The following is an 11,661-nucleotide window of genomic DNA, read 5'->3' as shown; positions in this document are numbered from 1 at the left end:
TATGATGGTTATTAGAATAGAGAAAAAATTGATGTGAAGGGACTCTTTAGTATGTCGGAAATATAGTCCGATTGATCAAATATAATAAATTAATTACTTTCGTAACTTAAAAAAAAAAATCAACCTAATTATATTATGAAACTTAGTGTACCGATCCGTATTTTTAGCACATGAAAACTTTCTCGTCTATGTGCATGGAGTAATAATTATTGTGAGGAATGTTTTCAAACAGGAGAAAAAAGGGGAATTTGAGAAATGGGGTTGAAGTCAAATTAATTAAAGTCACTAACATTTTATGCGATGACGCAATGAAGGTCAGTTTAAAAGTAAAAGATTAAATTAAACTCAGTTTGTGATGATTAATTAGTTCATTTTTGTTTTATTTGTTTAATTTGGATGACTCATTGAGCACTTCAACCTTGGATTGGAGACCACATGAAGGTGAATTATTACTAAATTTTCTAAAATTGTTAGCATCAAATACCTAAATCCTCCCATCCATTTTCTTTATAAAAAGAATTCTTGTTGAGTTTTTAACTGGCCAAGAGCACATCTTTTGCAGAATCCTTTATGAGCTTTGGCAACGTAGTACCGATCAATAGTAATTGGCTTTTCAGCCTCTTTCTTTTATTTTATCCTACTTGTATGTTCTCCTGCATGGTGAGTTTTCTTGTCATATGGATGATGGATATGACCTCTTAATATTCTTTCCTAAACCCTATGCAATACATACATACATACATTTATATATATAGGTGATATGGTGAATTTGAATACGGATTTGCAGGCATAAATACTTTTAGTCACTTGAATTAAGCATAAATACTATCGGAACAAATTTTGAAAACCAAAAGCGGATAAAAGTATAACGAAAAACAGGTTCACATTACATTCTTTGTGCTCTTTGATCTGGTTTTCCCTATTCTGCTTATGTCAACCTTTGCTCTTTAAGGAAGAAGTGCAAACTTTTATGAGGATTGGAAGGGAAGGAAGTGACACTTACTCAAACAGGGCACCTAAACCATGTATATAAAGGGTGGTGCTATTTACACATCTATTTTTATTTTTTATACATATATCTGATTTTCGGTTATCTGATTGAATGAATTAAAGAAGATTAATAGACAAAAAATAATAAAAATATGTAAGAAGTAGAAATGGTGTGTGAATAGCCTGCTGCTTATCAATTACCATTGATATATGATGTGGTTAACATGATACCTGCTTTGGATTTTTTCAGGTCATAATGATCTAACTTCCTCCACATATTATTATTTATATATGATTTGAAGGTTCAGTGTTCCTCGTCCAAGTTCACAAGTTCATCATTATTCTTTCATGACGACGTATAAGGTACTGCCACCCAGCGGAGTTACCTCTACACACAATTTTTCACCTTATCCAAACCTCATTTTCTTGTAGCTCTCAGTTTTTCTTTAATCTGGTCAATCTGATAGCAATATGGAGGGGTGTGCAGGAGAACAAAAATAATGTGCATAAATCATTTTCCTACAATTAGTTAGTCTGAATTATCGAATCTCGATTATTATATATGAATGACTAATAAGTGGTAGCTAGTTTTTCATATTATATATCTAATTATTCTTGTTCATTATTAAACTTTTCATTTTGTGGCTATGCATGACCTCCTCGCAAATTTTGTATAGAAAAGATGAATGCTAAAAGAAGATTAGATCAATTAAAAAAGTGGTGTTGCCAAATCTCAGAGCCAGACAGCAACTTGCAGACAAATATTCTGAATGGCTTGTTGTATATAAAAACATAGTTCAGCATTCTATGATTCTATCCTTAACCTTTATTAATCACTATTATATAACAATGCATGGTTTAGGTGCTTCCCCACTACATAAAACTTCCATTTTGCTTCTAAATTCCAAAGGCAACTGGATAAGATCAGTGAGTGTGATTAAGGAACAATTCAATAAAATCATCTGCTAAACATGAACCTAAACTCGTGTTCAACTTTTCAATTGGAAGATGGAAATAGCACAATCCATTGTGTCACGTGTAGTTTCAAAACTTCTTACAATTAGTGGTAATAACATCAATTTGAAGTGCTTTTCAAGATGGGCAAGAAAGATGTACTTTTAGCATATGATGGTAAGAGGAAAATGTTGGGTAATGTAGTTTTATCTGGTGTCTTGTCCGATAGTCCAATAGGATAATGTTATATCGCGATTTACTTTTCATCTTAGCTAGAATTTTATAGACAAACATAACGATACGGTGTAATCGAAATATCGACAATATTATTAATATATATGACATATTGATAAATAATGTATTCATATATTTATCGATATTAAGCAGCCAACCATGACACATGGTCATGCATCATGACCCAAGTTCTCTCACTGAGAAGAGGTGACATTGCATACCCTAGCAAAAAAGTAAATCAACAAAGATAAAAGAACTAGCTAAAATGTGCCAAACAATTTCCCACGGATAGGCCCTGTGTAGCTCCTATCCATGACCAAACATATATTTGATCATCAATCACAACCTCATTATAAATCAAAATAAAAATCCCACAGAGAGAAGAAAATTGAAAATTTTGGGGTCCTACATTAAAAGAAAACAACAAAAGAATAAAGAGAGAAAGCAAAAGACATGATTCACATGAACATGCATCCATGACTGCTACAATGGTGTTCTTCTTTCTCCCAAAGTTTTTGTGTTTGTGCCTAGTCTATCTCTATACAAGTTTGTAATGGCTGGTGGATAGATAGATACGGATAAAATATGCAGACACAGGAGAGAGGGGAGCATCATAAGAGTGGGCAAAGTGTTGCGTACGGAGGGGTGCTGGATTTAACAGCTGCCTATTTCTGGTGCCAAAAATTAAACAAACTGGGAATTTAGAGGGCAACCGATATGATTATTGCGTGTGCACAGAGGGGTCTAATTTGTTTATTTTTTATTCAAGCTCTCTCGCGTGGGTGCACGGTGGACCAACCCACTAGGGCCACTCTCGGCCATTTGCTTGGCCCGTCAACTCGGCCAGCCCCAGCAAAGTATGAAGCCACCAACCCACCTCCTCTCTCTCTCTCTCTCTCTCTCTCTCTCTCTCTCTCTCTCTCTCTCATGTTTACACATACAGCTAATTAACATAGACCGATCATGGGACATGAGAGTCCTTTTCGAGGCATTATACATGTGGTATATGTCTTGTTAGTCTCCCTTTTGTAGTTTTTTCTTAAACTTACTATTCACAATTTGGTTGATTTTTTTTTTTTTTTTTTTGTGCAAATATTAACCTGTAAAAGTGATCCAAATGGTTAAAAGTTCATCAAATCAATTGCGGAACAAAATGAAATGTAAATTCTCATTAGGGCAAATGAATTCAATTAATTGCCCCAACTCTTCATTATTCTTTTGATGCAATCTTGAGCATATGATTGCCATGCAGTCCGATACTTAACAATATTCGTCAAAAGGCCGATATAGAGTAGAGAGCCACGGGAAATTGCACAAAATGATTCTACTTGTTTCATCTTGTTCCCGAGAAGAAAAATTCTTCAATCTGCCACTTACTGTGTGAAACTTTTTTACTTGGTTCCTTATAATGGTGTTGAGAAAGACATTGTAGAAAATTACTGTGCATAACTTTCAGTGTAGAACTTTCAATGTGGTTTTGAGAAAGACATTGCAGAAAATTATTACCACGATGTGCACGCCACAATAATTGTTTATTGTTGTGAAAATTAGAAGAAGATTATGATATTCTTTTAAGAAGCACGTATACAATTAGGTTGAAGCACAAGTATCTCGTTTTTTTTTTTAAGGAGATTCAAGCTCACTGCGGTTTGACAAAGTTCATGAACCGGTGCAACAGTATATCCCTTAACTTGTCTCCTCCATAATACAACAGCTCAACTAAATCGTTGTTTGACTCAAACTTATCTGCACAAAATTAAGGAATAGTCCAAAGTTCCACCACACAAACACCTTCTTTTGTCCAATAAGTACAAATAGAAAAGATGGAGAAAATGGAGAAAATAATAGTAGTAAAAGAAATGAGGTAATGGATAATGAATAGAAGGATGATGGAAAAAATGCTACTAACTATAGACTTATTATCACCCTTAGTGAATAGGGTAATAAACATGGATTAACAAGAAAAGAATTACAAAAGTTACAAAAGAAAGAAAAAAAAATTAATAAAGCTAAAAGATTCCATCTTCATTTTTCACTAACAACAAATAATTAATTTATGTAACATTAAAAATCCACTAACATTCATAAACATGAAAAACGAAAACGTTTTGGTCAAATTTTTAATCCAAAACATGTAGGAGAGCAATCACCACTCAGTACTTACTGGATCCTCTTCTTCCACATGTCACTGCCTAGGACCACTGCGAATGAACATTGATCTCTATATCTTTCTAGGGTTATACCATTATACATATACGGATAATTCTAATGAGATTAAAATTTTAAATGAAATCATGTAAATCAAATGATGTGAATATTGATGGTTAGATTATTTTTTAATTATTAATTAATGTGTTTATTTCTTATTTGATCTACATCATTTGATTTGCAAATTAGTTTAAAATTTTTGTCTCTGAAGCATTATCTTAAGGCTTTTTAGTCAAAATGATCATGAAATTAGCATAACTCTTCACTTTGGTTCCTGAGATTTGAAATCGATAGAAGTGGTCCTCCATCAATCATTTTAGTCATTTCATGAAAAATCTTCATTAAACAAGGATAAAATGTTAAAAATACTCTCAATTTTGTCAAATTATTTGGCCCATTGTTTATTAAATTGAAGGTATTTTTGACAAAAATTGAAGGTACTTTGGCATTTTCGTCCTTATAGAACAAAACTTTTTATAGAAGAATCAAAATGACTGATGGTGGACAAACTCAAATACCCCTTATATTGATTTCAAATCTCAATGACTAAACTAAGGAGTTATGTCAATCATATAGACTATTTTGGCAAAAAATCCTTATCCAAAATATACAGTCTTTCAAATTTAATTATTTTCAGGAACCGACACTCGTACCATATTTGCACTGTCTCCACTTTCACCCCACTCAAGCAACTACAACTTTTCTTTCTTCCTCCAATTCCCTACCTGAAGTCATCACCATTAACATTTTGTAGTGATTGGTGCATATAGGATAAGCTCATCACCAATTTTCTCTTCTACTAGATTATATCTAATATACGATTCCATTATTTTATTCCATGATCTATAATTTAATTATCACCTAGCTAGCTCGGCTAGATCTGTTATTCTATATATATTCTCCAAATCTCTTCTTGTGACATTGTTGTTTATGGAGTATCATTTGTCTTGTATTGGGATAAGGACCCATATTATTATAAAATAATCCTAATATCCATGCTTAATTGTCTTTGTGTGCTTACGCAACTTAATTTAAGGTCATAATCCACTTCCAATGTGGAAACTAAAGTTGTTTTAGGTGTTTTAGAGAACGATGGGTTTTTGTGTAATCATGAGATTTACTCTTCCTCAATAGGAAAGATGAAATCCTTAACCAGGTAATAGTAGTGCCAGATGAATTTTAAGGTTGAAATAAGTTTATTGGCGTGAATAAATACATTGAGTCGAATTCACCTGTTTTAAAATGGCAGGATGTATATTATGACACCAACATCGTTACTTTTTGGAAATACAACATTATAATATCGTATGAGTTTGATTCTTTTTAACGTTGTTGAATATATCAAGAAAAATTGAACATAATTTCTTCGCTAGAAAACAACAACGAAACCCTAAAATTCACTAGAGAAAACTCATGTTTATTGAATTAATAATTGAAAGATTACAAAACATAAGGCCAAGATGACCTATTTATAATGTAACTTAACCCTATAAAACCCTAGGAATTTATGGTATCACTTCAAACTAAGCTTTCATTGTACGGAATTGGATCCGATCCGGATCCACTTTGTGGGAGTCCTAGGGATCCCCACATTATAGCCATTCATTATGTATTGTGCGGTCAGAAATCATTTAACTTTTTTTATTTAAAATTAAACACAAATAGTATCTGACAAAAATTAGCTACACGATGTACGATGAACAACTAGGATGTGGAAATCCTAGCAAAGTAAATCCGGTGAGGATCCTCTTCCTCATGTACGAGTTTTGGACGTCCGTCAAAAAGTCACACTACTGGAAATTTGAGTATAGGCCACTGTTAGGCAATAGCGAAAATATTTGTGACTGTTTATAAGCCACGGTATATCGTGGCCTATGTCAATTTTTTTAGTGGCGCAAATCAAAACTAATTACGTACTAAACATGGGTTACTAATATAGGCTTGATTCGATGAACAAACACACCCCAGAATTTTGAGTACCGTGACAATAATATAAGCTTCTCAGTAAAATTCTAAAGTCACATGGGTTGCTAATATAGGCCAAATTTTCAACCAGAAGACGTGCCACAATGATCCATCTCAATCCCCTTTGGAATATATTTACCTAATCATGAAAGTCTACATCCTTGGTGCAACTTAGTATAAGCTAGACAAAGTAATTCTCGAATATTGATTATTGCTTGGTTTCTCCCTAGCTAGCTAAAGATCCCAAATTCCTTTTTAATTAACCGTGATTATATGGAGATTAAGATGCTGATCCAAACAAATCATCTATAGAATATTGATGAATTAATTTGAATTCTTAATTATAAGAATGATTAAGAGGGTTCTCTAAGCATCGAGAGCCACAAGCATGTTGTCCATGATCCACCAAAAACTGGCTGCCAATTTGCTCATGACAGCAAATGCACTTGCATCGAGTAGAAAATGCGCAATTAATTGTTGTTTGTGAGCTTATGATCGTCATCTTTGAACCTAACTCCACAAAAGTGCATGCGTAAGCTTGTCAACTTCAACGTTTTTGGTGTTTCCATTTAATAATGCTAGGAATATTAAATTTATAGAATAAATTCCGTAAATTAAATGATATGAAAGTTGATGATTGAATTATTACTTAAACGTTGATAAACGTGCTCATTTCCTATTGATGACATATCATTTAATTTACAAATTTAGTCTCCCTAGCATTACTCTGTTTCCATTACTTAGATTAATTGGCCCACTTGATTTCATGCGGATAAAAGCCACCGATTGTGATTAATTAATTAATCCATTGTTAGTTCAACAACGACTTTGGAGTTAAAGTGATTAAAATTATATTATTAGGCTTCAAATAAATAAAGGCGGGTAGAAACAAATAAGTGCACAGATGAAGAATATATTTGTAACATCCCACATCGCTTATGGAAGTGGATCTTATAAGCCTTATATGTATATTCTCATCTCTATCTAGCACGAGGCTTTTTGAGAGTCCACTGGCTTCGGATTCCATAGGAATTCCGAAGTTAAGCGAGTTCGCCTGAGAGCAATCCCAGGTTGGTGACCCACAAAGTCCACTTATTAAAGGCAAGGCGCTTTTGAAAAGGTCTAGAGTGGAATGAGCGTCTCTTTGGTTGCGTCGAGGGACACTGTTAGGTTGTCTTCTCCAATTTTATTTTTGGAATGAGACTTCTCTCCATCTTTCACTCTTTGTGACGTCTGACCCGTGAGCACGAGACAATTTATAACCACGATTTCAGATTTGTTTATGATTCTAGCTAATAGCATTTTTCAGCTTCGAACTTTCTAGCCACTAGCAAATGTTAATAGTAGTACATGGCTCATCTGTGCATCATTGGAAACGAAAAGTTGGAATGCTGGAGTTCCAACTAATTTCCCTCTTGACAGATCAATATGTATTTTAATTCACCAACCACAATGAGAATGAAGAAAGTTGAAGTTGTATTATAAAATTCAAGGAAAGTTTCACATGGTCAGTTATGAGATTTTTGAAGTCTGAGACAACATTAAAAAATGTGCCCTAACTTCATATAAGAAAAATTATTTGGTTTCACGACTATGATAAAATTATACTTAAAAAACACTTCAAACTCAATAATATAGAACACACGGAAAAACTAATTTATTTTGTATTATGAGAAGGGAATCGAAAAACCCCGACTTACAAATAGAGAGATGATGAGTTTTGTTTTTCTTTTACGTAACATTTAAATTGTTTTATGTAAATTTTGAGGTATTTTTTCTTATTTACTAACCTTGTCAATATGGAACTAAAAAAAATAATCATAGTTTCGAGTCTTTAATTGATATATATAAGCAATGAATGAGCACTAAATTAAACCTATTGGTGACACATCATATGATATGTAAATTTGGTCTACACATTACTCTTTGTTGAAGGTTAGACTTGAACTGGAATGAATGTTTAAAAACTGCACATAGCTACTAGTTAGTCATTAAAAAGAAATTAACAACCAAACAGAAATTTCGAAAAATTGTAAAGAATAAACATGGACATAGCATTTTGAGTTATGGACCTCTCGTTAATTTTAAACAACAAAAACCATTGCTTCTAATTAAACTTCTTGATCATTTAAGTAAATTTTATAAGTTTGTACTATTATGAAAAGAAATTTGTAAAAATTAGAAAATAAATAAAAAAAACACACAAATAGCAATATTTTGAACATAAGACTTCCTCATTAACTTTAAATAGAATAAACCACCACTTATAGTTAAACTTTAAAGTTTGTCATTTTCAATTTTTTATTCTGACGAAAAACTAACTACTAACGATAGGTCTTGTGCATCGAAAATAAAGTATTTTCGACGACTGGTCGAAAAAAAGTATTTCTAATGGGACAATTTCTGATGCACAATGTATAAAACGCCTTTTCCGACAACATCTGACCCTTGCTAATGACAATTTGTTTTGTAGTGTTTTTGATCATTTGGCCAAATTTTATAAATTTATACTCTTATAAAAAGAAATTCGTAAAAATTAGAAAATAAATAAACACACATAGTGTATAAATCCCAAGAACTCCTCATTAATTTTAAACAATAAAAACCACCAATTCTAGTTAAAGTTCTTCATCATTTAGCCAAATTCTATAAATTTATACCCTTATAAAAACATATGAGAAGTGACTCAACACCTTATAAGCCCTTACAACGTCGTCCATTTCTTCGATATGAGATCCTTACATCCTAACAAAGAGTTTTTCACAAAACTATTTTTACAACATGACTCACTTGTAACAATTAGATATCGGACTCGCCATAACCGGAGTTGTTGCTTATTTAATTCGGATCCATTAACTTTTAGGTGTAGTGCTAGTCAATTAGTAACCCTTTTTGTTCTAGAAAATAAAAGGCTATCAAATTCAGAGCATGCACTGCATACTCATGACGATGTATTGTATGGAAAGTTGAGAAACTCAGGCCAATAACAACAAGACAGCAAAGAGACTAAAATAATCAACCAGCCATGGACTCATGCAAATGACGATAGTAATTTCTGTAAAGCTGGAAACGAATGGCTCAGGCTTAGTTGAGTAACCCTGTACTAGTTAATTAATTAGCAGTTGGGTTTGGCAAACTTATAATATTAGTTGGTAGTTCTTACCAAATAGGAAAAGAAGATTGGTAGGTTGTCCAAGAAGTGATTAGAACTACAATGGGGGAGAGGGAATTCACAATTTTAATATAGAACTCGGATTGCATCGGGGTGTAAGAGTAAACACTTTTAAACACTCCCGAGTTACAACTTACAAGCCCCTTTCATTGTTCGCATAAATCCTTTAGCAACTTATTGAAAACCAAGTGACAGCTCAGCAAGTTAATTAGTGTAGACATTATTAGTTAAGTAATTATTGATAATAGTAATTAGTGATTTGTGTGTGTAGATCTGGTATAAGCCAGTTCATAATTTAATGAAACTTTTGCTGTTCAGTAAGAAAAGAAGCTTAGTTCCTCTCTGTTCACTCTTTTCTTTCTATCGAAGATTCACACTGCTTTATGGATCGGATCTCAAGGGTTTTTTCATGGATTTTATCATAATATCAGAGTAGGTTGTCCTATATGTGAAGCTCAATAGCCACATAAACTGTTTGTATTGTCCATGTATTTGGCTTGAAAATTCACCATACATGAGGGAGATGTTGAGAATAAATCTCACATTGATGAGAGTAGAGACCTCGCATAAGCTTATAAGTAAGTTAAGCTACTTCCTCATATTCTCAATTGGTTTTATGACGAAACCTAAACTTCCTTTATTCATTGGTTAAGAGATTTCAGGAGAATGTCATGCAAGGATGCAAACTCGTTGCCAATTAAAGATTGAAAAATTAATAAATTAAAATTCTCAAAATTTCTAATTCTACTGTACATGCAGATATATCACAGCCAATATACATAAACAACTAACTAGCTAGCACGATCCTATTCTATCTTATTAATCTATTTGACATTATCGTTGATCTGCAAGGCTAAGCCCATATGGCCATTACTGACATGCCTCCTGCCCCTTAAAGAACTGCAATATAAGACTATGTTTGGAGCTTCACGTTTGCATGCAGTTTAGTCCCCATGAAATCAGCTGCTAGGAGATCCACCAGCGCCATGTAGTTGAGCAGCCCTGCATTTAGCAGCCTTACCACAATCAGAGCCGTCGGACTGTCATCGCAGTATATATTTGACAGTGCAATCCCTAGTACTATCCCCAATGGTGGTGTGGCTGAGAAGAACATAATTATTACTTTCATATTGATACCATATTCAGCCTGCAAGCAACATTAATTTGAAGCATGTTTTAGAATTAATTATACAAGAGATGGTAGATTAGTTGGGTGATCTCACCTGTACGATGCATCCACCAAGACCCAGTTCTTCAAATAATTGATGGAAACAAAGGGCAGCAATGAGTGGTGTGATTGTGCATGGATTATCAGATGCCCCCATTTATAATCCAATCACTACAGCGTGCACTACAATCCCTAGTTCCAATACCTGCATGCATCAACACTCCAACTTAGTTAAATATGATTCAAACCCTAACTTAGTTTTTCAAAGTAATGCTCGATCAACATATTTAATTTAGTTGAATGCACTACGCAAATTTAGATTGCAGTTCAAATGATCAAAGTTTTTGAGCCGTTAACAAAAAAAAAAAAAAAAAAATAACACCAATTCATAATATTTATACCTGTACGACAACACGATATCTCAGCAAGTGAATTCTTATCATTGAGTCCATCCTCAGTCTAAATGTCATGGCCATGCCCAATAGCTATATTTGAGAAGACGTATATACTTTTGGCATTCTCCTCCTCTCCGCTGCGAGCTGCACTGCGAACTAAATACTCATAGAAAACGAGTCCACCATGAGAGTGAGCATGGCCGAAAGCATTTCCACAAACGTTGTGGATGGAAACTTCCTCCACGGATGTTCGGGCAACCACTCGGATTTCAAGCAATCAAACGAGTCGGGCAAAACGTGCAGGCACGTACCCCGTCCCGTGGCAAGTATGACGCCGGAGGGGAATGCTTTGAAGATGACGAACATGTTTTTGTCGGGCCGGAGAGCCGATACCTTGCGTGAAAACATCGGCATGCAGTACACAGATCCTGCTTGTGACCAAAATAGCACGCAAGGCAGTGGCTCCCATGAAAGGAGATCCTACAAAACTCACCCATCCAAAAATCCAACCTGACCACCGACATTAAATTGGGCCCAGTAATAGGCCCAATTATCCAGCTCACATTCTCTTGAAT

The 11,661-nt window shown here is 34.0% G+C and overlaps 1 pseudogene; it reads right to left on the bottom strand.

Annotated features, from left to right (window-relative positions):
• Window positions 1-10,376: 10,376 nt before the first annotated feature.
• On the bottom strand, window positions 10,377-11,500 carry LOC108867434 (annotated as a pseudogene).
• Between the last annotated feature and the right edge of the window lie 161 nt (window positions 11,501-11,661).

This window comes from the organism of the source record quoted next, unplaced genomic scaffold (genome assembly GCF_019419815.1).
Source record: "Pyrus x bretschneideri cultivar Hongxiangsu unplaced genomic scaffold, Pyrus_bretschneideri_v1 Contig22, whole genome shotgun sequence".
Taxonomy (NCBI): domain Eukaryota; kingdom Viridiplantae; phylum Streptophyta; class Magnoliopsida; order Rosales; family Rosaceae; genus Pyrus; species Pyrus x bretschneideri.
Note: the sequence above shows the minus strand (reverse complement) of the source record. Positions and strands in the feature narration are given on the sequence as shown.